Raw genomic sequence first — 24,464 nt, forward strand, 5'->3', positions numbered from 1 at the left:
GGAAACATGCTAGAAAAAGGATGGACTAAATTCAACTTTTAAGGATCTCCCTTGAATTTAGATCAATGGACTAACCTCGTTTTGCTTGAACTTGGCTTATCATTTTCCTTTGACAGTGATAGGAAAATGCCAAGCTGAGTGATGGAGAAGATGCTTCCCTTATTAATTAATTAATTAATTAGTTTTCTATCCCACCTTTATTATTATTTTTTTTATAAATAACTCAAGGTGGCTAACGTACCTAATACTCCTTCCTCCTCCTATTTTCCCCACAACAACCACCCTGTGAGGTGAGTTGGGCTGAGAGAGAGTGATTGGCTCAAGGGGACCCAGCCGGCTTTCAGGTCTAAGGCAGGACTAGAACTCACGGTCTCCTGGTTTCTAGCCCGTTGCCTTAATCACTAGACCAAAACTGGCTCTATGTTTGATTCCAGGCTCAAGGCACGGAATCTCAGGCCATAAGGAAAGCCCCACTCTGAAATCCCAGGCAGCCACTGCCAATCCTAGTAAACCACCACGGACCAGTTGAACAAGATTCTGTGGAATGCAGCTTCCCAAATCACAAGGGGTCTTTATTTCCCACTGATCTTCAGCGGAGAGAACATTTCTGTAATATGTTGCGTTTCCTTACCTTTCTGCAGCGTTTCTTCAAGTTTTTTAGCAACATTGTTTATGTTGCTTTTTTGAAGGACCTGAATGCACACCTTTCGAGCATCTTCTCCATAAAAGTGAATCATGAGATCTACAATGTTTTCTCGATTAGCGTTCTCCAGTGAAGCTGTAGAAATGTGTGGCTTTCCATCATAGTCAATACATTTTAGCCTCCATTTAAATTCTTCAAATGGCTTCTCAAGGAGTTCATTCAATGCTCTGTAAAGATCTTCTCTCACAACGTGGTTCATGTCAATTGTGAGGAATTATATCTCATCTAAAATTAAAATTAGAGAATTCAACTGATATTTTATGGAAAATTAAATTTGAAGGGAACAATACTTTCTATTTTCAAGTTAAATTAGCACAAATGCAAAGGAATTATGCCGCCCATAATACAGCAGTTTATTTATTATTTGATTTATACAAGTTGTTGTTTGTCAGCCATCACATACATACTAGGCAGGTTACAGCCCTAAAACATATATGGCACTCATCCTGACCTGGGGTGGCAAGCTGTAACCACGAAGCCTGCCCTCCAGAGTTCTCCCTATCCTATCCAGGGATGTGAACCCACAGCTTTCCTCTTGGCTTGCGTGTAATGGGCGGGCAGATTCCACCCTAACACATCCCTGTTTGGAGCCACACGATTTGGAATGTGCAGAAACACTCAAAACTGCCCCTTGTAGATTGTCCAAAAGGAGGCCATAGATACATAGAGTGTGTTCCCCCACTATCCAGTTCTGTTGAGGTCATCCATGAGAGCAGCAAGGTGGCTTCCTTCCCTTGCCCAGACCTGAACCCAGAACAGAAGAGATGCAGATGCGCTGCTTCATCCAGAGCCCTCTGTGGGAAGGGTGGCCCCTTGCGGGACAGCTTCGAAGAGAAGGTGGGTGGGCATCTCTCAGAGGTGGATCCTGCACTGAGAAGGGGACTGGATGAAATGACATTTATGTTTCTAGCTCCATCCCACAACCCTTCCCTAAAATGGGGAAATTGGAGATAGGGTGGTAATTATCTAAAATGGCTGGCTCAGGTGATGGCTATATTTGATTTTTTTTTTACAAAGTTAAAAGATAAAACAAAAAAATATAAAGAGGAAATAGTAAAGAAAGAAGATATAGAAAAAAGTGTGGAGAACAATAGAAAGCAAAGGAGGAGGAGAGGGGGAGAAGGGTTACTTAAATAAGTACCTTTCAATCCTCTTTACAGGAATTACAAGCATACTTGATACCGTTTCTCCCCTCAGAATTACATAACATAGTTCCATTCTTCCCATATACAGTCCTTTTTAATTGGTAAATCCAGAAGTCACCAGTTCATTTTTATCTATTTTCAGCAAAAAGTCCATAAGGGGTTTCCAGTCTTTTATAAAAGTGATTGTTGTTCCTTCCCTAATCAAACAAGTCAATTTAGCCATTCCTGCAAGTTCTACCATCTTCACCATCCACTCCTCCATTATGGGTATTTCTGTATTTTTCCATCTTTGTGCATATAATAGCCTCCCTGCAGTCACCATGTATAAAACCAATTGTCCATGAGCCTTTTCTAATTGACAATCCATCAGTCCCAAGAGGAAGAAAAACTCTGGTGTCGTCTAATTTTTTTTTTAATTCTCTGCATCATCATAGATATTTGTACCCAATATTTTTTCTCACTTTTTCACAAGCCCACCATGCATGGTAAAATGTCCCTTCATGCTTGATTTCCAACAGCAATTAGAAGTACCTTTTTACATCTTAGATAATTTCTCAGGTGTCATATACCAATGGTACATCATTTTATAAAAATTCTCTTTTAAGTTATACAACAGTGTGAATTTCATACCTTTTCACCACATTCTCCTATTGATCCATCTGTATGTTATAATCAAAATTCTTAGCCCATTTTATCCTGCTCTCTTTAACTTGATTTTCTTCCATTTCAAATCTCAACAGAAGTTTGCACATTTTAGCAATCACATTTTCATCACTGATACATACAGTAATTCCATTTCAAACTTTCTTACATGTTGTTCTGTGCCTGGTAGCTTTTTCTCCATATTAAACTCTCCCTCAGTTGTGTGTATGAAAACCATTGACAGCCAGTTGTTCTCTTGATTTCATCTTAAGTTCTCCATTTTCCTGTACTAGCACATCTTGATAAGTTAACCATCTTTCTTTGCCCACTATTTCTTTTCTATAAAGATGCTTCTTTTGCTGAGGCTGCTAAAGGTATTTTTGGGCACAACCTGGGTTTATAGCTCTTCCATATTCTTCATATGGCACCCCTAGCATAGTGACTTTTGAAGCCTACAGTAACTTTAACTGTATCATACCATGAATAACCATCCCACCCAAACCTCAGGTTGTGCCCTTCTAATTCTAACATTCTCTTCTTTCTTAGCAACAGCCGTTCTTTCATCCAAACCAAACCAAACCAAACCACAGGCTGCAAAATACAGTTTAAAATCAGGCAATCCCAATCTTCCTTTTATATTTGACTGTTGGTTTCTTCCCGTGCCATATAAATCTAGATAGGTGCTTTTGCCTTTGTTTAAAGGGTACATCATTTCTCAAAACAGGTTGTCTGAAATAAAACATCATTCTAGGTAACACATTCATTTGCACCAGTGAAATTCTTCCAAGCAATCATAATTGTAACTGTTCCCATCTCAATAAGTCCTTCTTAAATTCACTCCATTTTGTTTGTTGTTTATTCGTTTAGTCGCTTCCGACTCTTCGTGACTTCATGGACCAGCCCACGCCAGAGCTTCCTGTCGGTCGTCAACACCCCCAGCTCCCACAGGGACGAGTCCGTCACCTCTAGAATATCATCCATCCACCTTGCCCTTGGTCGGCCCCTCTTCCTTTTGCCCTCCACTCTCCCTAGCATCAGCATCTTCTCCAGGGTGTCCTGTCTTCTCATTATGTGGCCAAAGTACTTCAGTTTTGCCTTTAATATCATTCCCTCAAGTGAGCAGTCTGGCTTTATTTCCTGGAGGATGGACTGGTTGGATCTTCTTGCAGTCCAAGGCACTCTCAGAATTTTCCTCCAACACCACAGTTCAAAAGCATCGATCTTCCTTCGCTCAGCCTTCCTTATGGTCCAGCCATAAATTCACTCCATACCTGAACATAATTATTTTGAAATAACATGCAATTCATATTAGTCAAAATAATACCCTTCTCAACCTGAAACCCTATTTTTACAGGAAATGCTTTTTGATCTTCCGTGCTCTTATTTTTTGTCAGTAACTTCATTTTCTCCTTATTAATTTTAAACAAATTCCTTTAATTTTTCCATTAATATATCTATTCCTTCAATACGATTTTCCAGAATTAAAACCAATCACCAGCAAATGCCCTTAATTTATATACTTATTTTAAAAAAATATTTATTCACATTTATATGGCCACCCATTTCACATAGGGCGACTCTGGGCAGCCTATACTTATTTCACTCCAGCAATTTTCTCATCTTGTCTTATAGCTTTGTTCAGAACTTCAAGGGCCAAAAAGTGTAACAGTGGTGAAAGTGGGCATCCTTGCCTTGGCCCTTTCTGTATTTTGTAGGGTTTAGTCAGTTGATTGATCGATTGATTTGATTTCTATAGCTGCCCATCTCAACAAGTGACTCTTGTTGATGACACAGTTCCCCATTCATAATAATTTGTGCCACTCGTGTAGGTATAGATCAATTTTACCCATGTAATAAAATTCTCCCCAAAGTCCATATCTTCCAAAATCTTGAACAAAAAACTCCAAATTATTGAAGGCTTTCTCTGTGTCCAGAAATACCAGCACATCTTGTTTTTTGTTATGCTGCTCCAGATACTCTAATATATTAAGAGTATTTCTAATACTGTCTTTTAATTGTCTCTTAGGCAAAAAGCCACATTGGTCTTCATGAATAAAATCTTGCAAAACAATTTTCATGCTTTCAGCTAATATAATTGTAAATATTTTGTAAGCATTGTTCAGTAGAGATATTGGTCTATCATTTTTCAGTGAAGTCGGATCTTGCCCTTCTTTGGGAATCAGTGCTATATTTGCCCCTGCCCAGCTATCCGGTATCTTTCCATCATCTAAAAGAGAGTTCATCATTTTTTGGTAAAGGTTGTAAAAGTTCATCTTCAAGATGTTTATAATAAGAGGCCAGTAGTCCATCTGGACCAGGGGCTTTTCCTTTATTCCTCTTTTTTATAGCTTCACAGACTTCACTCATTGTTTCTGGTCCATTCATCATCCATCTTTGGGTATCCAGTATCTTTGGTCAATCTTGTTTCTTTAAATATTTGCCTATCTTTACCAAGGAAGTTTCTTCTCTTTTATATAGCTTTACGTAATAGTGATGGAATGTTCTTTGAATACCTACAGTACATTGTCAGTCACTATAGGTTTCTCATTTTGCAATTTTACAATCATTGTCTTCTCAGTTTCCTTTCTCAATCTATATGCCACCAATTTCCCTGGCTTGTTTGCTAGTTGACTGAAAGTTCCTCTGTTTTGCAAAATTCATTTTTGTTTCCATTTCTCTCATCATTAGCATAGAAAGTTGGGGCTGTAAACGTTTGATTTGTTGTGAAATATTTTTTCTCCCTGGAGATCTCTTGAATTCCTCCTCTTTCATCTCCATATCCATTAAAATCTTTTGCATCTTCTCTTGTTTTTGTTGAATCCGCGTGACGGGGTGAGCTCCCGTTGCTAGTCCCAGCTCCTGCTCACCTAGCAGTTCGAAAACATGCAAATGTGAGTAGATCAATAGGTACCGCTTCGGCGGGAAGGTAACGGCGTTCCGTGTCGTCATGCCGGCCACATGACCACGGATGGGTCTACGGACAACGCCGGCTCTGCGGCTTAGAAACAGAGATGAGCACCGCCCCCTAGAGTCGGACACGACTGGACTTTACGTCAAGGGAAACCTTTACCTTTACCTAAAGGCTTTACTAGCATCCCATATCAGTGCCTAAACTGAGATTATTCTCAAAAAAATCTTTCTGTTTCTTTTTACAGTCCTCCATTATTGATTCTCTTTGTAGGAAAGTTTCATTTAGCCCCCATCTATACGTAGGTTTTAAGTCTCTTCCTGTATGTTAGTGTCACTGGGTTATGGTAAGAAAAGGTCTTTGGCAATATCTCAACTTTGTTAACACGTGTGGCTAGACTTTTAGAAATCCAAACATACCTATTCTTGAAAAAGATCTATATCTTTTAGAAAAAATACCTATAAGTATATATTATTTAATTATATACTTATTTTTCAAATCTTACAGCAAAAATAACCAGTGTTCCAAAACTCTCTGGTCTCCCAATCTCTTTAAAAATTTCTTACATCAAAATACTTTTTTTTCTTTCTGCCCATTTTGCTTTTTGCACCTTCTGACCTTTTCTTTTATTTTTTTTTCTTCTAGCTTAGTTTGTATTAGTTTGTTTATTAAAAACTTGAATAAAAATTTTAAAAATGGAAGGTTCTTTCATTCATATGATTTGTTCTTGCTCAGTTATAGCTTTGTTTTGGTTTCAAATTAATATGTATCTTAACTATATTTATTCCCAAGATTATTTTAATATAATGTTGAATTTTATTCCTAAAATATGGAATATGTCATCTTATGAAGAGCTTTGGCTTTATCAAGCTTGGAAGTACAGCAAACTGCATAATTTTATATGAATGGAAAGGAAGGTACTCTCCTGATTTTAAGGAATGGTTCCAAGACATGAATTTCTTATCTATTTTTGAAGTCGTTGTGTTCAAAAACTAACCATATACAATATATTGGCATATGATCTAAATTTAATGATAGGTTTAATAATTGAATTGATTTCATACAGCTTTATTTATATAAGGATCTTTTCGTTGTTAATTTTAAAAATTATTTTGATTTTATCACCATATTTAGTTATTGTTCTTCACTGTATTATTATTATTCAGTCTAAACTCCTTTCATTTTAGTTCACTATTTTAACACCCCCACACACCCCAATTCTGACTATGCTGCCTCATCATGATAGGGGGTGCTCCTGGTAGGGATGAGTGAAAATGTCAGGAGTGTATGCCAAGACAATATATATTCCCAGTAGGGTCACCCAAGGGCATGAAGGTCATCCCAGCTGCCCAGCTAAAGCAGGCAGGCACCTATTTTGGACAGCAGCTATATACTGTAGGAAGATACTGGAGGCAGATGATCACTTTAGTGACAATGGCAAAGGCGTCAATTCATGTTGCACAGGGGAGGGCAATGCTAAACCATTCCTATATTTTTTTTACCAAGAAAACCACATGGATAGAAAATATAAAATGATTGATGATACAGTATAGTTCCGGATGATGGGCCCCTCAGGTCAGATGGCACTCAACACGCTACAGTGGAAGAGTTGAGGGTCTTTCAGGATACTAATGGTGTTTATGACATGGCTAGATTAAAGCCTTTGGGATGTCTAGTTGCTGATGTTGCCATACAGGAAAAGAAAATCAGCAAAGACACAATTACAGCAGGAACATGGAACATAAGACGCATGAACACAAGAGAGCTCAACACAGGGAAAGATGAAATGAAGTGACTACAAATTGACATCTTGGCATCAGCAAATAGAGATGGACTCAGATTGGACACTTTCAGTCAGTACTCGGGACATGAAAAACAAAGAAGGAATGGTGTTGCTTTTATAGCTAGGAAGGGTATAGCAACAACAGTACTGTACTTGCTACAGTGCAATCAATGACCGAGTAATATGATTAGTTTTTGTGGACAACCCTTTAATATGACAGTCATTCAAGTTTAGGCTCCAACACAGATCCAGAAGAAGAGGAGATTGATGAGTGTTATGATCAATTCAATTTGAAATTGATAGAACATGCAAGCATGATGTGCTGCTTGGGATTGGAGACTGCAGTGCCAAAACTGGAAACATGAAAAGAGGAGAATGTAGTTAGATTGCATGGCTTAGGAAACTGAAATGAAGCAGGAGACCGACTTTTCAATTTCTGCCACTACAATGATTTCTTAATGGCTAACACTGTCTTCAGACAACCCAAATGATACCTCTATACATAGACATCACTAGATGGAGTACCCAGAAAACAAATTGAGTATATTATTGCTAAAAGGAGGTGGAGGAGCTCAATTATAGCGTCACAGACATGGCCAGTGCTGGCTGTGGAACAGATCATGAACTGCTCATGTGCAAGTTCCTTGTTAAGCTAAAGAAGAAGAAGAGGAGGAGGAAAGATATGATCTTGAACATACGCCCACCATTTTCAAGGAGAACATCAGGAATCGCTTTGAAATGCTAAACCTCACTGATAGAGAGCCAGAGGAATTATGGAATGAGCTTCCAGAAGTTGTTAAGGATGAGTGTGAAAAGACACTGCCAAAAATGAAGAAACAGAAGAAAGCAAACCGGATGTCAGAACAAACTGTGGGAACTGCCAAGAAGTGAAGCCAAAGCCAAGAAAGACAAAAATCTCAGGAAAGAACTTAACGAAGAGTTTCAGAGAGCTATTAGAAGAGACAAGAAGCAGTATTAGAACATCAGTAAAGACACGGAAGATGGAAACAGAGATGGAAAAAGAAGGAAAGTCTCTCAAAAGATCTCTGAACTCAGAAGGAGGTTCCGACCTTGAATTAGTATGCTAAAGGATGTCAGTGGACAGATAGTAACCGATTCAAATGGGGAAGATGGAAGGAGTATACTAAAACTCTATGTAGTAAAGATGTCGACATCCAAGATACCTTAGAAGATACTCTCTCCTTACAAGAACATCTAGTGCTAGAAGATGAAGTTAGATCAACACTGGTCATCACCAAGTCAAAAGGCTACAGGAACTGATGGAATACCCACTGAAATATGGCAAGCTACAGAAGAAGAGTCAGTCAAGGAGAAAAGATAAAATCTGGAGAATGACACTGTGGCCAACTGATTGGAAGAGGTCAATCTACATTCCAATACCAAAAAAGGAGACTTAACAGAGTGTGTAAACTATGATGCAATATCCTTAATTTCACATGCCAGCAAAATAATGCTTCGGATCATCCAACACAGATTGGATCTAAGTGGAAAAGGAGATGCCAGATGTTGAAGCTGGCCTTGGAAAAGGCCAAGAAACACAAAATGTTATTGCTGATGCACACTGGATAATTGAGAAAGCTAAAGAATACAAAAAAGAAGTCATTGTGTGCTTCATTGATTATAGAAAAATGGGAATCCCTGAACATCTCATTGACTTCATGAGAAACGTATATACACATCAGGAAGTACAGACAGAACATGGTGAAACATGGTTGGCAGAGGAGTGCAACAAGGCTGTATACTTGTTTATTCAACCTACATGTTGAATATGGGAAGCTGGATTGGAAGAAGATTAGTGTGGTTTTAAAATTGGAGGAAGAAACATCATTAACCTGCCCTATGCTCAGGACACTATTATGATAGCCAAAAATGCAAAGTATCAGCAAGTTCCAACAATAAAAGTCAAAGAGCAAAGTGAAAAAATAGAACTAAAATGAAATATAAAGAAGACCAAGCTATTGGCAACAGGTAAAACAATCAGCCTTAGAATTGGCAATGAAGATATAGAAGTGCTGGATAGCTTCTGCCTTTTTGATCAACCATCAACAGTAATGGAACAGTGTGATGGCCCCAGTACCAGGATATTAACTAGCAATTCTCCAGAGAGTCGATTAGAAAGCTTAAAGAATTCATTTATTAAAATCTGATTACACAGGACAGTTGCAAAGCTCTGAATAACATTTTGGTGCCAAAGCATTCAAATTAAATCATTTCCTCTGACATACTCTCTCTTCCCTGTCACACAAGCAAGCCCGTTCTCACTCCTGATCTTCCCCCTCCCAGTTCCTTAGACTTAATTAGAGTCCAGGTGTCTTATCAGCCCATCCTTGGCTCCAACAGCTTGTGAAGGAATGTGACTAATGATCCTCTCTATCTGCAAAGCTGCAAAAGCTGACCCAGGTTTGCTCTTGCTTTGGCATAGTAGCTGATGCATGTAGCAGTAGCTTCATGGCAGACGTGCAAAGCGAGCCTGACATTCCACCCCTCTAGGAAAAAAACCTCTTCCCGCAAGGAAGAAAAGTAGAGTGCCGACCCTGCAAAGCAGAACAAAGAGAACATGTGAGAAGTAAGAGTGGAAGGGTAAAATTATTTAGCTTTATTAGGGAAACATGCATGAAAAGAGCAAGTCAGGTCTGGTGCACAAACGTGGCAACTGTTCACCCATTTGCTGTCGCTTTTAGGGAAGTTTTTCCACTGAATGAGGTACAGGAGTTGGCCACGGTGTCTGCAGGAATCCAAAATTGCTTGAATTTCAAAATGTTGTTCCCTGTCAATCATGATAGGATTTGGAGGGGGAGGGGTTGGATGCCAGTGATCCGAGTCATGAAAAGATTGAGTAAACTGCAATGGAAAACAGGATGAACATGTTGCAAAGTTTTAGGGAGCTGCAGTTGCACAATGACTAGATTGATGACATTGGTAATAGGAAAGGGGCCGATGAACTTAGTTTCTTTGGGGATTGCATAGACTTCAGATGTATTGTGGAGAGGTAAACTTTTTGCCTGAGAGATAGGTTCCATTCTGGGACACATTTGCAATCTGCAAACCTTTTACAGCATAAGTGTCTTTAGCTTCTTGTAAAGTTTGGAGCATCATGGGCCAATTATTGCAGATACGTTTGATCCATTCATCAGCCATGATGGGGGTTGTCCATAATTTGAGGTAATTCAGGAATAGAAACGAAGTCTTGCCCGTATACAGTGCGAAATGGGGAGAATCCAGTACTCTGGTGGATAGAGTTATTATAAGCAACTTCAGCAAAAGGAAGTAAGTCCACCCAATCATCTTGTTGGTGACTGAGATAACATTGAAGATACTGTTCAAGTACAGCATTCAAATGTTCAGTCACTCCATCCATTGGAAGATGGAAGGTGGAGCTTAGCACTTGCTCCACCCCTAGGAGCTTAAGAAAAGCTTTCCAAAATTTAGAGGTGAATTGGACTCCACACTCAGAAATGACATGAGAGGGGATGCCACGTAGCCGATGGATGTGTTGTATGAAAAGCTTGGACAGCTGGGGTGTGGTGGGTAACCCGGAGCAGGGGATGAAATGTGCTTGCTTGGAAAATAAATCAGTTGCAATGCAGATAACAGTTTTCTTTTTGCTCTTGGGTAGTTCTACAATGAAATCCATAGCAATTTGTTCCCAAGGCTGGGTGGGATTGGCAACATTTTGCAATAATCTGGTGGGTTTACCCCCTTTACGTTTGGAGGTAGCACAAGTAGGGCATATAGAGATATAATCCTGCATGTCTTTCCTGAGAGATGGCCACCAAAATTGCCTGTGAATTAAATGTAGAGTCTTTACAAATCCAAGTGGCCAGCAGGTTTGGAATCATGGCAGTGCTCGATGATTTTCTTGCGTAAATTGTTCGGGACATAAATTTGGGCTCCGCACCACCAAATTCCATTGTGCTCCGTGAGACTAGTTTTGTTTTGTGCCATCCACATATCTTGTTGCTGGGCAACAATCAGCTCTTGTTGTAAGTCAGCTGTGGAGTAGGCATGGAATCAGGTTTGGCACTTCTAGTTACAGCAACCAATCCCAGCAGGGAGGGAATGACAGAATCCACAATCTTCTCCCTTTTGCCATTGTGCTGAGGTTGGCAGGATAAGGCATTTGCCAAGAACGTTTTCCCCCCAGAAGGTACTGTAAAGTAAAGTTAAAGTGGCTGAAAAATTGCACCCAGTGGACCTGTTTGGGATTCAATTTTCTGGGAGATTGGAGCACTTGGAGATTTTTATGATCTGTCCAAACCTCAAATGGGTGAGGGGCTCCTTCTAATAGGTGGCACCAAGTTAAGAACATGTAGCGGACAGCAAAAGCTTCCTTCTCCCAGACATGCCAGCGCCTTTCAGTGTCAGTGACCTTGCGTGAAATGTATGCACAGGGGTGTAATGCCCCGTGATCATCCTTTTGTAATAAAACACAAGCAATTGCCACGCCAGAAGCATCAGAAGCATCAGCTTGGATGATCTCAGACATGATTGTTGAGTGCTCTGTGACAGGCAACCAGGAATGTCTCACCTCTTCCAAGGGGACACCTCCAACCACTGAGATGAGTTCTTCCTCTTGCCATTCATCCAGCACAATTAATTCCCCAAGGTTGCTCAACAACACTGGATCGGCAGAAGATACCACTCCTCGGGTAGGGCAGCATCCTCAGGACAGGTTGCCATTAAAGTGGTGATTCAGAGCTTTCTGTGATGGCCCCAGCACCAGGATATTAACTTTAGAAATTCTCCAGACAGTCGATTAGAAAGCTTAAAGAATTCATTTATTAAAATCCAATTACATAGGACAGTTGCAAAGCTCTGAATAATGTTTTGGCACCAACATTTCAAATTAAATCATTCCCTCTGACATAATCTCTCCTCCCTGTCTCACAAGCAAGCCCATTCTCACTCCTGATCTTCCCCCTCCCAGTTCCTTAGACTTCATTGGAGTCCAGGTGTCTTATCAATCCATCCTTGGCTAATGTGACTAATGATCCTCTCTGTCTGCAAAGCTGCAAAAGCTGACACAGGTTTGTTCTCACCTTGGCATAGTAGCTGATGCATGTAGCTGTAGCTTCATGGCAGGCATGCAAAGCGAGCCTGACGAACAGGCAGTCAGGAAATACACCACAGACTAGCACTTTGGTAAAGCAGCCATGACAGTGCTAGAAAAGATATTCAAATACCATGAGGTGTCTATACGATCAGATGATTCAGCAAGCATTTGATTGTGGAGTCTGACAACAAACCAATGGATCATCAAACAAATCAACCCAGAGTTCTCACTCGAGACACAAATAACCAGGCTCAAATTATCCTAGTTCAGATACATTATGTGAAGACCTAGCTCTCTGGAGAAGGCTCTAGTATTGGGAAAGTTGGATGGAAAAAGAAGAAGAGGGCGACCAGCAGCAAGGTGGATGATTCAGTTACCACTTAACCACTTAACAGTTGCACCATTGGAAGACCTGAAAGACCAGATTAGGGATAGATCGTCATGGAGAAAATGTATCTATCTGGTGGCTAGGAGTCAAAAACAACTTGATGGCACATCATCAATCCATCAATTTTAACAACAACCATTTTAAAAGGTCACCTTGCAAGCAATCACCTTTTATTTCATGTAACCATGCCCATTCAACTCAGAGCAGATATGAGCACCTGTGAATGCAAAATGCCTGGCAAAAAGTGGCCTGCAGGGATGTTATCCGGTCCTGCAATCCTTGATAGGGAGTAGATAACTCTGAACAGATTCACCAGAAGGCTTTCTTTTATATATATAATTTTTATTAAGAATTTTGATTATAATGGTAAAATCTACATCAAACTAAACTTAAAGAAAAGAGAATACACAGGAGTAAAAAATGCAAGGAGAAGGAAAGAAAAGAAAAGAAAAGAAAAGAAAAGATATATGAAGTGACTTCCAACCTTCATCACAACAAATATAAACAAATTTAGTAACTCTTCACCCTCTCTAAAGTTATAAACATTTATCGCTTATTGCATCTCTTATCTATAAACAAATCCATAAAACATCATCTTTTCAATCCTGGTGACAGCAGAAAGTCCAAAAAGGAAAGGCAGAAGTAACAACATATCCAGGTCACTCTCTTGGTTTGTCATTTGTATTTCCTTTTGAAACTTTAAAACCTCAGTCAGTTTCTTTTGTAGATCCAATGCAACATCCTTTTCTAAATCATTCTCTTGGCCTGTCAGTCTATCCACTGAAGCAGACATCGTTACTGACATTGTTGATATTGTGGCTACTATTTTCTGATTCCATTCTTCAAAAGCCTCTTCAGTATTTTTATTGTCATTATGCTTTGCACCATTTTGCAGACCTGTATATCTTTCCTCTACCTAAAATCTTTAGTCCTCTCTAGTGTTCAGTTTGTGAAATCATGAAATTATTTACGTTACATCTTGTAGAAACCAAAACAGGATCCATTTCTCACAAGAAGCAGTTTGTATTTTATAAATAATTCCAAAATCGTATTGTAAAAGTTTCCATAGACCAATTTCATCTGGACCCTTAGTCCATTTATAACTAAGATCAACAACTTATTTAGCTTTTTGCTGTTTATTTCAGATTCTTTAAATTCTTAAGCTTTCAATTATCTTTTGTTCAGGATGACAGGTAGTCCACAGTTGGGACCAGAATTTCCATCGCTACGCAATGCAGTTGTAAAGTAGGACATTACGTGACTGCATCACTTAGCAACCGCAATCCCAGCAGTCCCAGTTGCCATGGTTAACTGAGAATCACGGGTCATTAAGCAAGTACCCACCCCAATCCAAGGCATTCCAGGCTTGGTCCCTCCCAGCTCTGTGCCTCAGTAAGGTAAGGGACTGCCTCCAACTCCCCCCCCCCGCACATATTTCCCCATCTCTGTCCTTTTGGCTGCCCTGCCCCCTGCCTTGTGGGGCAGCAAGCAGCCCCAGAACTGCATGGCTCTGGGGCTCCTTGCCACACCCCAGGAAGCCATAGCTGCCCCAGCCCAGTCACAGTCACAGTCACCCAGGGCTGCAACTGGGGGGGGGGGCAACCAGGGCATGTGCCCTGGGCGCCGTGCTGGGTGGGCACCAAAATGAGTGCTGGGGGGGGCGCCAAAATGAGTACTGGGGGGGCGCCAAAATGGGCTCGGAATCCATGTTTGCCCCGGGTAGCACAGACCCTAGTTGCGGCCCTGCAGTCACCCTTGCCACTCTGAACTCTGAGCCCCCTGCTGCTGTCATGAGTAAGGATGGCGAGCAGGGGGCTCCCATCCAGGCTGTAAAGCGCATGCGTAGCACTGAGGAATTAGGCGGCCGTTCAAAGAGACACAGATCGGGACCGCCTTAACCTTGGGGTTTATATGTCTGGGTTTTTCCCAGGCTTCTTCAGTTTGTTAGGATTTCCTGTTACGTAGCAGCAAATAAACACTAGGGACCTATTCCTTGTCTCAGCGTGGCTCCTGGCTGCTAGGACAGCTGCCCTGTGTTCCGCCACCCCAGCTGACCTTCGCTATCTTTTTGCTCCTGCTGCTGATGAGGTGTGTCCAGCCTGGCTGCTGGTCTGGGCTTCACCCCATGGGGGAAAAAAAGCCAAAAGCACCCCTGAGCCATGGCGTGCCAAAAAGCCCGTTTGCCTTTGATACTTTTGGCTTTTTATTTTTTGAAACATAAAGCCCCGCCCCGCCCTGGAGCTCTTTGCGAAGGGGATTTTTGGTGCGCTGTGGCCCAAACCTCCTATCCTAAAATTCAATCATTCCTTCAAGCGATAGCAGAAGATCACCTCTGTGTGCCGTATTACAATGAGAAGCTGACCCTCGGCAAGCTGACCCTCGGCATTTCCAGCTTCTGATTAACCTGTCAAAGCAGGTTAAGCAATGGTGGGTCCTTTGCTCTGCATTATGCATTGTAGTCTGCATCCAACCCATCATCTCTTGCACCAGTTGGGATATAGGAACCCTTTTCTTACGCCTTGGAGACCACATAGTGGCCAAATGGAGAGATCAGCTTTCTTCAGGAGTGGATGCTCCTCCACACCAGTGGACCCAGAGAGAGACAGCAGTTCTTGCCTTATGTAATGATTGCCCTAGCCCCAAATACTCAGACTCACAAGAGGCTGCTAAATGAAATCTGATTTATTAGAGTACTAAAGACAAATACAGAGAAAGCTGAGAATGAGCAAAAGCGCGCCAAATACAAACTTAAACCCTTGGTGCAAACGTATCCCGCCTCCCTCGTAACAGCCCCGCCCGGCACAGGTGCTAGCAAACGTCAGAGTTGCTAGCCTGGGAAAGTAACCTTGAGTGCAGTAGATAATGTAAATACATTCCAAAGCAAAGCCAAAAGATAACCGTTCCCATCCTCCCCAGAAAGATGAAACACGCATCCAATTAATGACATGCGAAACGTTACGATGCATCAAAGACATTGAAACGGCGAACATGACATACCGCCTCCCTAAAAATACACTTAGGGACCCGGTTTTGCGGGATAAGCAGAGTGGAAGCGGGCCACCAAAACAGGGGAAGCCACATCTGGTGCAGCGACCCACTCTGGATGAGGGAAGTGTTTCCAACGAACTAAATATTGCAAAGTATTGCGAAGGCGTCTAGAGTCCAGAATTTCTTTAACTTCGAAGTGTTGCTGACCATCAATCATGATGGGGGTGGGAGGTGGAGGTTGACGATGCCAGCGGTCAGAAGGAATAGTCGGTTTGAGTAAGCTGCAATGAAAAACAGGGTGTAAGCGTTTAAGGTTATGAGGCAAGTCAAGTTTAAAAGTCACAGGGTTAATCTGAGCGATAATCGGGAAAGGACCCACAAACTTAGGCGCAAGTTTCTTTGAAGGTTGTGATGACTTGATAAACTTGGTAGAAAGGTACACTGAGTCCCCAATTTGGAATGCAGGTTGGGGGGCCCGCTTCCGATCAGCATACAATTTATAATCCGCTTGAGCATCAGCCAATGCTTTTTGAATCATTGGCCAGGAGTCAGCCAGTTGTGTTGTCCAATCATCTGGAGTGACTGCAGCTGTTGGAGGTTGCGGTAGATCAGAGATAGGTACAAAGTCTTTACCCTGAGCTACCCGAAATGGGGTTTGGCCAGTGCTTTGATGCACTGCATTGTTGTAAGCCACTTCAGCAAACGGCAGGAGGTCTACCCAATTGTCCTGCTGATAATTCACAAAAGCTCGAAGGTACTGCTCTAAAGTAGAGTTAACCGCCTCAGTGGCCCCGTCCGTCTGAGGATGCCAAGCCGTGGACAGGGCTTGCTTCGTGCCTAACAGCTTGAGAAATGCCCGCCAAAATTGCGAGGTAAATTGTGTACCTCTGTCCGAAATCAAGCGGGAGGGACATCCGTGTAACCTGTACACGTGTACAAGGAATAGGCGAGCCAATTGACGTGCCGACGGAATGGACACGCAAGGGATGAAGTGAGCCTGTTTGGAGAAATAGTCTTTGACCACCCAAATGACCGTTTTGCGTTGGCTGGGCGGTAGCTCGACAATAAAGTCCATGGAGATTTCCTCCCAAGGGGAAGAAGGGGCTGCCACTGGTTGCAGCAGTCCTTGGGGCTTGCCCGCCTTGCGCTTGGACATTGCACAAACAGTGCAGGAGGCAATGTAGTCTTTAACATCTTTACGTAATGTGGGCCACCAGAATTGCCTCCGAACGAGGTGCAAGGTTTTTACAAACCCGAAATGACCTGCGAGTTTGTCATCGTGTGAACGTAGTAACACATCTTTTCTGAGGCTTTCAGGAACGTAGAGGCGGTCGGATTTCCAAGCGAAGCCTCTGTCAAAAGTAACATTGTCTTTATTCGCAAGCAACCAAGTATCCGTTTTTAATTCTTTGAGAAACTTTTGTTGCAACTGGGAGGGAATTGACAAAGCACTTGGCTGAACAGCGCTTGTGGTGGGCGGCTGCTGCGCGCGCGTTTGGCTTCGCGTCACAGCCTGCATGCCCAATTGGGGCGCCGTCCATAGGGTGCTTACCACATCTGGCGCTGCCCCAGAATCCTGAGGTTGCCTTGACAAGGCATCAGCCAAGAAGTTCTTTTTCCCTGGAATAAATTTGAACTGAAAATTGAATCGATTGAAAAATTGAGCCCAACGAACCTGTTTGGGGCTCAGTTTTCGAGGGGTACTAAGAGCCTCCAAGTTTTTATGGTCAGTCCATACTTCAAAGGGATGATTTGCCCCTTCCAACAGATGCCGCCAAGCTTCCAATGCAGCTTTTACGGCAAATGCCTCCTTCTCCCAAACATGCCAACGCCTCTCAGTCTCGGAAAATTTGCGGGATAAGTAGGCACAGGGTTTGAGGCATCCTGCCTCGTCCTTTTGCATCAACAATGCTCCAATAGAATAATCGGAGGCATCTGCCTGTACAACAAACGGCTTTGAGGGATCAGGATGCTGTAAAATGGGCTCCTTGACGAAAGCTGCTTTCAGCTGCTCAAACGCCGTCTGACAAGCAGGCGTCCACCTCAACAGCGCTCCGGGATTCTTGACTCTCCTAGTATCTCCCACCCCTTTGGTTCGCAGCAGCTCAGTTAGGGGCAAGGCAATCTCAGCGAACCCCCTTATGAAAAATCTGTAGTAGTTGCTGAACCCCAGGAAACTTTGAAGTTGCCTGCGGGTGCGGGGACTCTCCCAGTCCATGATAGCCTGCACCTTGGCAGGGTCCATTTCTATGCCTTTAGCTGAAATCCTATACCCCAAGTAGTCAATTTGGGTTTGATGAAAGGCACACTTCGACAGCTTGGCATACAATTCAGCAGATCTGAGTTTACACAATACTTGCTTTACCAGAGCTACATGCTCTTTCATGGTTTCAGTATAAATCAACACATCATCCAAATACACTAGTACACCTTTGAACAGATGTTCATGCAAAACTTCATTGATTAATTGCATAAATACCCCAGGGGCCCCAGCCAACCCAAACGGCAACACCTTATACTGGAAAGCTCCCAATGGGCAATTGAATGCAGTTTTCCACTCATCCCCCTCCTTGATTCGTACACGATAGTAGGCTTCTCTTAAATCAAGCTTAGAGAAGATCCTGCCCTTGGCCAGATGTGACAACATGTCCTTTATCAATGGCAAGGGATATTTGTTGGAAATTGAGACGGCATTTAATCCGCGGAAATCCGTACAAAGTCTCAATGTCCCGTCCTTTTTTGGGCGAAAAAGAACCGGCGCCCCCACGGGTGAATTCGCCGGTTCAATAAATCCGCGCGCCAGATTTTTGTCCACAAATTCCCTCAACAGAGTCAGTTCCTTCTGCGTCATGGAATAAATTTTTGGTTTAGGCAATTGGGTGTTGGGCAACAGTTCTATGGCACAGTCCGTCTTTCGATGGGGGGGCAACTGATCGGCTTCCTTTTCACCGAATACATCAGCAAACATCCAGTACTCGGCCGGCAAGCCTTCCAGAGGAGAGGCCGGGTAAGGCGGAGTCGCAGCTGCCGCAACCCCCACCATCTCCTCTGGGGCACCCTTCCCCTCAGCCGCTTGATAAAACCCATCCCTAAACGTGATAGTTCGGTAGACCCAGTTTATTTGGGGGTTTTGCTGCACCAACCAGGGTACCCCCAACACCACCAATGGCTCCCCAACAGGAGCCACGACAAAAGACAACCCTTCCTGGTGACTGCCCAGTTGCAAGGCTACACGCCCTGTAAAATGGGTGACCGGTTTGCCCCCTGCCACGGACCCATCCAATTGAGTAAAAGCGATGGGTCGCTGTAAAGGGAACGTGGGGAGCTCCAAAGCCGCCACCACGTCAGGGTGCATAAGACACCGGGAACACCCCGAATCAATCATGGCCCATACTTCCACAGTCTTGGATTGGGAGCCCAATTTCAATTTCACCATGAGTATGCGGTAAGTGCCACTCACCGATGGAGGCTCGCGCCCGTCCTCTACCACCTGCCCAGCGGCGCCCTTTAGAGCAGGTGGCTGGCGTTTCCCGCCGGCTGCGGGATTTCGGTCTCCCCCTCAATTTCGAAGAACATCACATCGTCTCCCTCGGTTTCAGCCACCGCAGCTTTCTGTTTCCTCGGCAATGCAGGGGACTTTGCTGGCGGTTTTCCGGGCCGTTCCTCTACCTTCGCCTTCGGGCATGCTGCCACTCGATGCCCCTCCTTACCACATCTCAGACACAAGCCTTTTGCGTATCGCTTCTCCCGCTCCTCGTCCCAGGGTCGTTGTCCCGGTTTCCCCCCGGTGGGCGATGGTCGGCTGGGCTTCACCTCCCGCCCCGACTTGGCGGTCTTCCGCTGGGCAAAGATCTCCTGGGCATGTTCAGCCCTCCCCGCCAGCAGGATCCACTCATACAGCGTGTATGGGTCGTCCCTCCCCAGGGACCAGCGTAGCACTTCTGTATTCAAGCCATCCTTGAAGAGCTCGATAATGGTTGCTTGGGACCAGTCATCCACCTTCCCAGCTAGCGCTTTAAACTCCAAAGCATAATCGGCCACTGATCTGAACCCCTGCTTGAGTTCCTTCAGGGCTCGCTTTGCTCTCTCCTTTGCTAAGGGGTCCTCGAAGTGTTGCTTCAACGCCCCGAGGAACTCCTCGAGACTTTCCAGTTCAGGCGCCTCCGACTGGCACATCTGGACATACCAGTCTGCCGCCCTCCCCTTCAGTTTGGTGGCAATGGTGATGATCCTTGCCTTTTCCGATTGGAAAAACGCCCCCCATTCTTCCATATAGGCTTTCGCGTTCGTCAGGAAGAACGAGAGTTTGGTCGGGTCCCCATCAAACTTGACAGGGAAGTCTCGCATGCCGCCTCCCGCCGCGCTGCGCCCCACCACCGGTGCTGCCGCGGCTTGTGTTTCCCTGGCTCGGGGCGGCACGGGGCCCCGGGGCGATCGCCCTGGCGATGCTGCGATTTCCATCTGGACCGACTGGTCCCCTTCGCGCCTCCGCACCACCCGTCGCCGTTCCGGGGACAGCCCCTGGGAAGAGGGGGTTGAATGCCTTTGGCTTGATTCTTCCCGGACCTCTCGCAACGAGGTCACATCCAAGCTCAGCTGTTTCAATATAGCCTCCAACGAATCCATTTTGGACTCCAACACTCGGATCCGATCCGGAGTGGGTGAGCCCTCCGTTGGCTGCACCTGCACCACGTTGGGGGATAATGGGTATCTCTGCCTCCAGGAGGGACCCCCCGCTGCCGTGGCATCTCCTTGGGTCTCATCCCAGGTGAGCAGCTCGCCCGGAGAATTTACGGTGGTCTCTGGGGCCGTTTTCAGCCCTCCGGCTTCACTCTCCGACTCGGAGCTCGCCTCCTCTCGGATGGCTGACAGCTCCCCACCTTGGGACGGTCGGCCGGACTGCCTCACGGTCGAGTCCGGTTCCCCTTCCTCCATCATCATGATGTCGGGTTCAGTCATCGCGAGCTCTCTCCCTCACAGGGTTAGACGCTTGTCTTTCCTGGACAGGGGCCAGCGGAGTTAGGAACTTAGATTCTCAGCTTTATGTAATGATTGCCCTAGCCCCAAATACTCAGACTCACAAGAGGCTGCTAAATGAAATCTGATTTATTAGAGTACTAAAGACAAATACAGAGAAAGCTGAGAATGAGCAAAAGCGCGCCAAATACAAACTTAAACCCTTGGTGCAAACGTATCCCGCCTCCCTCGTAACAGCCCCGCCCGGCACAGGTGCTAGCAAACGTCAGAGTCGCTAGCCTGGGAAAGTAACCTTGAGTGCAGTAGATAATGTAAATACATTCCAAAGCAAAGCCAAAAGATAACCGTTCCCATCCTCCCCAGAAAGATGAAACACGCATCCAATTAATGACATGCGAAACGTTACGATGCATCAAAGACATTGAAACGGCGAACATGACACCTTAGCCCAGTGGCCATAACAAGCCACAATGACTTCAAAATGGCAACATGTGCTTCCTGACACTGACTACCGAAAAATACTAAATACTGAAAACCCAGAAAAATATGTCAAAGTGATAAGATTGGGCTTCATGGACTATATCAACGTCCAGCCCAGGATTTTGCACCCAGCTAGAATTCCTTGGGACAGACAAGGACACAGAAAGGATCCCCTGATGGTATCTTATTTATTTATTATTTATTTATGCATTCAATTTATATAGCCGCCCATCTCCAACCAGTGACTGTGGGCAGCTACCAATAATAAAAACAATCATACAATAAAATCTTATCCCAATCATCAATCCCGTTCCATTCCATTCCATCATCCCATAGGGATGATGGGGGTTTGACTGTCTACAATGAGCCATGGCTTCTGAGTAACCATCATGAGCCTTTCGAGATCCTGGAGACTCCATTGCTGACCACCAAATGCAGCACTGAGAGGACAGGGCTGCTTCTTCTCCGGAGACATTTTCTCCCAGTATTCATTTTGCTACCTACATGCAGAAAACTCTTTCTCAAAGGCAGTACGCTTTTCTCAAGCACTGGGTCTGTGTAGGAATGTTTAAAAGTATCTTTTTTCCTCTTTTGTGATTGTGATTCAGTTCCATCGGTCTGACCAGGAAAGGTATATAGACCATCTTTGCCTTTGTACTATTTTAAGTATGAGAGTGAAAAGAGAAAGTCTGTTCTTACTTCCTCATGATTAAACAAACTGCCTTCACAGTGCTTTAAATCTGCTGTTCTTTAACCATTGGGAAGTCCTCATCCTCCCCCCCAGGAAATGTTCCCTTCCTTGGCACCCCAAACAAAGGGCGAGGGGTGCTTTCCTTTCCCTCTCAGGAAGGTGGGGCATTTCACAGGAGTCCCTGCTGGAGACGGGGTAGATCTGCTGGATTACAAGGTGAAGGCACCGAGGAAGCCAGGATCATCTTCTGTAAACGGTCTCAGGGTTTCCAAGGCAAAGAACTTGGCATGCAGGGGGGTGGGCAAGAGCCTTACAGCAAGGATGTGGCTCAGATAGCAAACCAGAGAATAAACAAGTCAGAAAAAGGGAAAACAGAAGATCTCTTTAAAAGCTTTGTGTGTGTTCATTACTGGGCCCTGATGTGTCCGGTCTGTTGTAACTGTCCAGATCATGGGGTACGGCTATCACTTGCAGTAGTTTGGAAGGCAAAGGTGCCCCCAATTCTGCCTGTCTGTCTGTCTGTCTGTCTGTCTCTATATATGTGGATGTGGGGCTGGGGGGGTGTACGCTCAAGTGCATGTACACTCAGGGTTGGGGGGCATTATAGCCTCCTAGGAAAACCGCTCCAATATTTTAAATGCTCAGTCACCAAGGCAAACCAGGTTGTGCTTTTTCAAACTCCTAGAGTAAAACTCAGTAGGATAACTTCAACCCAGGTGCCCAGTTTCCATGGACTGGGACCTGGCTATAGACAGATGGGCCCATTTAAAAACTCTGCTCGTGAAACAGCCCAGAGTGGCTCAGAACTCAAAAGGAAGAAGACTCTTCAGCTGAGGGGGGGGGGGGGACAAGTACTGCTCATCCCCAACCCTGCTGTGTGCTGACAAAGTCCCCCCACCCCGCCGCCACCCCGCACTGGCTCCAGGCTTCCTGACATCAAGGGAGGGACCTGGCACAGACAAGTCTCCAGGCTGGAGCAGAGGAGAGGGGTGGTCATCCTCATATTTGGGGAGCCAGGGAAGGTCGATCTTGAACCTGAGTCAAAGCCCAGGACAGAAGGAAGACAGCTCACCTTTAAGGAAACCCTGCCCCAGCTATCAAAGCACAGCAGCCAAAGTGATCTGCTGAAGGTCTGCACAGTAATATCGGAAAGGCTCCAGGTGCCCACACTCTCAGCCAGCTATTGGGGTTTAGCTTATGGCTGATGCTTGCCCTACTAGGGCACAGCTTTACTTCACATTACTGCCCAGTGTGACTGATGGGAGACTTCTGCTTCCTAACAGAATTTTATTTATTATATAAATAAAGTACAAGGAAATACTTTGCTCCAGGCTGCTTTTCACTGCATGAATATGGATGTGTCTGATCACTAGAAGTGCCTGCATATGCCCATTCACAAAAATATCATACAAGCATCTGCCCTGCATATGCCCATTCACAAAAATATCATACAAGCATCTGCCCTGCATATGCCCATTCACAAATATATCTTACAAGCATCTGCCCTGAAAAGCAACTGACCCACGTTAACTGATATAGTGTGCTAGACTTACCACTCTGCAGTGAAAACTTCCAGGCTTAATCCGATGCTGAGTCTCTAAGCAGGTGAAAAGGACTTCGTACCTGCTGCAAAGACAGTTCCTCTTTCAAAAGCATACATGTTACTCCACCCCTCTTCCTGCTGGTAGTTCTCGACTGCTTGTTTCTTTGCTCTTGATGGTTGAGCTTAAAAGGCAGAAGGGATCCACCACTTCAATATCTTCATTGTCAGTTCTAAGGCTGTTTGTTGTTCCTGTTGTCATTAGTTTGGTTTTCTTTATATTTATGTGTCGATTATTGCCAGAGCCTTGTACTGTCGATGATGTACAGCAAGATAATGACAAAGCTGTGGCGGTGGCTACATTTTGGCAGAGCATAGTTTGATCTGGACACAGAATAAATAAATTTATATTTAATCTTAGTCCCATTTTTCACTGTGCTCCTTAACTTTCATTACTAAAGTTTGCAGACCCTTTGCATTTTTGGCAATCAGAGTAATGTCCAATATGTTAGTAGATTGCTAGGAAAGCCTTTGGCCCAGGAGAGATCAGAAAAGTCACACACCAGGCATTTCTATAAAAATAATTTTATTTACAGAAAGCAAACATATTTAAAAGCTTCTGCATTCTTACAGGCTCTCAATGAGAGCTGCTTAACTCTCTACATGCCTACACAGAAGGGAAACTGAAACTAAAACAAGTCCAGGCAAGTTCTTCCCCCAGGTGCAAAAATTAACATCCGAAAAGGGGACAATTAAATTCAACCTCTTCACCCGGCCAAAATGATTAGTTACCATAGTAACCTTAATCTGTAGTAGAAAACATTAACACACTATGGATTCTTTCAAGAGGTCCTTGGTTCAGACTCTAGTTCCTCAAAGAAAGACCTGTAGATTTTCATCTGGAATGTATTAAATTCCATCTCTTCCTATATTCCCACTCCAAATGATCATGATAAAGCAAGCAAGCAGAGATCTACAGTTATAGTGGAGGTTCCATCTGTTTTCCATTTTTCATTCCATATAATGAATTCTCCATTTAACCTGAAACGAAGAAAATAATAACCTGAACTTAAGCTCTCAACAATTAATGTCCCTATTAGGGCTATAGAGTGACCCACCTGATCATCTCTGAGGGCAGACCCAGA

General features: G+C 43.9%; 1 protein-coding gene across 2 annotated transcripts in view; it reads right to left on the reverse strand.

The window, feature by feature from the left end:
- Positions 1-23,408, reverse strand: part of LOC134487428 (NACHT, LRR and PYD domains-containing protein 12-like) — a 310,626-nt gene extending 287,218 nt beyond the window's left edge. For both annotated transcript variants that reach the window (XM_063289229.1, XM_063289226.1), the window contains exon 1: positions 23,333-23,408. The gene's annotated coding sequence lies outside the window, so the exon portion shown is untranslated. The remainder of the gene's footprint in view (positions 1-23,332) is intronic.
- Positions 23,409-24,464: the final 1,056 nt, after the last annotated feature.

This window comes from Candoia aspera, chromosome 1, assembly GCF_035149785.1.
Source record: "Candoia aspera isolate rCanAsp1 chromosome 1, rCanAsp1.hap2, whole genome shotgun sequence".
NCBI classification, from domain to species: domain Eukaryota; kingdom Metazoa; phylum Chordata; class Lepidosauria; order Squamata; family Boidae; genus Candoia; species Candoia aspera.